A 3,825-nucleotide genomic window follows, 5' to 3' on the forward strand; every position below is an offset into this window, starting at 1 on the left:
GGAGGTCAAGGGGATCCAAATTGGAAAGGAAGAAGTCAAAATATCATTATTTGCAGATGATATGATTGTATATATAAGTACCACAAAAATTCCACCAGTGAACTAAACCTGATAAACAGCTTCAGGGAAGTGTATCCCAAACTTTCTGAAACCTAACCATGAATGAGTCCACACCTTTAATCTAGACACTAGGGGGCAGAAGCATGAGGATCTCTCTGAATTTGAAGCCATGCAGGTCTATGTACAGAATTCCAGGCCAGCCAGGGCTACATAGTGAGACCCTGTCTCAAACAACAACAATAGCAAAAAGCATTGAAAATCAACAAGGAAAAAAAGAGAAATACACAAAACTATGGATATGAAATACTGTAGCTATAAGACAAAAATAACGAGCTTTACAACCATTCGTGTGTGTGAAAACTCAATTATATAAGCTTAGTTCTTCCCAGTTTAATATCTAAATTCAATAAAATTCAAACTCAAAATATGATCAGGGTTTTTCTTAAAATATGAAAATTTGTTACTAAAATTGTACAGAAAATCAAAGAGATTACAATAACCTACATTGAGGAAGAATAGAGTGGAAATGTGAGGTCCTACCAGACAGCAGTTGATTTAAAACTATACAAAGCAATGAAATGGAGTAGAAAGCGTAGAAGTGCAACTCTCTGTTAAAGAACAAAAAGCAAACACAATGAGTAGAGTTGCTATCAGTGGTTACCTGTGAGTGGAAAGTAAAATCAGATCATAGGCTCACACTATATACAAAAACAGATTTTGGAAAAATTCAAGACACAAATGAAAAAGGTAATTTTTAAAGGACCTACTGTTTATTTTCTATGTGTGCTGTATCATGTTGCACACATACAGAGGTCAGAAGACAAATCGTACAAGTTGCTTCTCTCCACTATTTGAGTTCCGCTGATTGAGTTCAAGTCAGGTTTGCCTGCAAACTTTACCTGTTAAGCCATCTCCCTGGACCACAATTTATATATATAATTTAACTTACATTGAAAATAGTGTTTTTCCATATAATATATTCTGATACAAGTTTCTCCTCCCCCAGTTCCTCCCAGATCCCCCACACTTACCCCAACTTGCACTCTTTCTTTCTCTCTGTCTCTTTCTCATTAGAACACAAACAGGCAACTAAACACATATGCATACACACATGTATATGCATGCATATATATACACACACATGCACACGCAGGCACACCTGAATAGGAGGGCAAAATAAGCAAACATTCAGGAAAAAAGGAGCCAAAGGAAAAGCACAAGAAACATATATTTGCATACACACACACACACAGATCCCATAAAAAGCACAAAATCAGAATTCATAATATATAAACAAAAGATTTGTGAGGTTTTTTTTTTAACCTACCCATGAGACTAAAACCTTTCAAAAACACCACTGAGTTCATTTCGTATTAGCCGTCTATGGCTGGGCATTGAACCTGCCCATAAGTGTGGTCTGTATTTCCAGTTATCCAGAGAGACTCCGTTGGAGTAAACTAATGTTTTCTTTGTGGACTGTTGTCAACTGGAGATTGGGGTTTGTGTCCATTTCCCTACCCAGTGCTAGGACCCCATCTGGCTTAGCCCTGTGCAGACTCTGTGCAGGCTGTCATACCCTCTGGGGGTTTATATGCTTAGAAGGCCTTGTTCCCTTAGTGTCTTACATCCCCACTGGCTCATAAAATCTTTCTGCCTGCTCCAAAAAGCTCCCTGAACCATCAGGGGGAAGGATTTGATAGAGATAACCCTATAAGGACTGAGTATTCCAAAATTTATCACTTGCTGGTCATTGTCCAGTTGTGGGTCTCTGTATTTGTTCCAATGTACTTACTGTAGCAGGAAGCTTCTCTCATGATGGCTGAGCAAGACACTGATCTATGGATATAGAAGAATATCATTGATTCATTTGATTACTATATTCTTTCAGAAGAACAGTAGTATTTGGTTTTCTCCTAGGTGCATGCACGGTCTATCTAATCGCAGGTTCTTGACCACCTAAGCAATATCAGGAACGGGCTCCATCTTATGGACTGCTCCTTAATTCTAATCAATTGTGGTTGGCGACTCTCACAACTTTTGTACCACTATTGCACCAAGTCACCATTGTACATCAAAGAATGTGTAGCCGGGTTGGTGTCTACCTTTCTCCTTTGGTAGCGTGCAGCATACCTTTTAATACCATGGAAACTAGTCAATAATGGTGAAGGGTCACGTCAGGTACCAGTTTAAAGTTTGATTTTTCCATATTCAATGAGATATGTAGGTGTGTTTTCATTAGCAATCTATATATTCTATTCCTATTGTATATTATATCCTATTGTATATTCTATATATAAAACATTTATATATATCATATAGAGAGAGAATATATGCATATATATGCATACATATAGAATATATATATTCAGGAAAAATACTCTCACATAGAAATAAAATAAGCAGATATAAAAATAAATTAATATAATTTCAGGAACTAATATGTCCTATACATATTAACTTACAAAGAATAGGCTTCTCTATTATATCAAGAACTTTAATAAGGATGAAACAATTCACCAGGATGCCTGGCCCTGCCTACAAAGCCTCGAGGCCTGCCAATCTTTTTTAACTAGTTATTTTATTTATTTATATCCCAAATATTGCCTCCTTCCCATTCCCTCCTCCTAGAGTTCTTTCCCCCATTCCTCCTCCCCTTCACCTCTGAGAGGATGCCACCCCCAGTATCCCCCTTCCTTGGGGCATCTAGTTTCTACAGGATTCAGCACATCCTCTCCCACTGAAAGGCCACCTACAGCCAGGCTTTACCTCTTAAAAGTTCTATAACTTTCTCAGCTGGGAACCAAGTGTTTAAAAACATATTCATATGGGAGTCGTTTCACATTAACCTTCAACAGCCAGTTGTGACAGAAATTCAACTCACTAGTGATCAGCAATGTAAAGATAAAATGTAGCCATCAGATGGTCCAAGATGTGAAGGTCTGGTAATACCAAGGTTTTCTTTATAAGAGTATGTGGCAAAAGAAGGGCTCCATTCACTATTGCTAAGAGAGTACATTGGTAAAAACCATTTGTGAGACTACTTTGGTGCAGTGTATGAAGCTGTTACAAGGACCCCCAACTCCTACATCAAGATGTATTTTTATAGAATCCTTTAAACTGGTTTCCAACGAGACTGCTGTTAAGGAAGTTTATTACATCATGGTTTGTAATAGTGGGAAACTGAAAACTTGGATATATTCAAGCAACAAGATAAAACCTTGTAGCAAAAAAGTGACAAATAATTTTGTACCAACATGGATACAGCTGCAGAAATGATGTTGAAGGCCAAAGCAACTCATAACGGTATGTATATTCTTCAGCATAAAGTTCTTAAATGTAATATTTAAGAACATGCAAAATAATGATGCTAGATTGAATCATGCAAAAAAGTGACTATTTTCCCCTAAGAATAGATAGTAATAGCATCGTAATTTCAAGGTAATATATGACTACATGCATGGTATTGATGGTCATAGAATTCAGTATGGCGTTATCTACTTAGCAGTGATGCTGAGGAAAGAATGGTGTGGGATTGATAAGGTACATTGGGGTAGCTTCAGCTTTGGCTGCTGGATTTTGTTTCTTAAAAAATAATTGGAATGTACAGGTCCCTGGATTCTATCCCAGCATAACATACAAGCAAAAATAAATTCCCTGAAGCCAAATGGTTTTGGAGAGATTATGGCAGGTGTTAAACTTATTAAAACTGAGTGATGGGTACACATAGTCACTCTCTCTCTCTCTCTCTTTCTCTCTCTCTCTCTC

At 37.3% G+C, this 3,825-nt stretch overlaps 1 protein-coding gene across 12 annotated transcripts in view; it reads left to right on the forward strand.

Moving 5' to 3' along the window:
- The window catches only part of Dmd (dystrophin), a 2,621,826-nt gene that overhangs the window by 2,589,945 nt on the left and 28,056 nt on the right, over positions 1–3,825 (forward strand). The gene's annotated exons all lie outside the window — the stretch shown is intronic.

Source organism: Mus pahari, chromosome X (assembly GCF_900095145.1).
Source record: "Mus pahari chromosome X, PAHARI_EIJ_v1.1, whole genome shotgun sequence".
Taxonomy (NCBI): domain Eukaryota; kingdom Metazoa; phylum Chordata; class Mammalia; order Rodentia; family Muridae; genus Mus; species Mus pahari.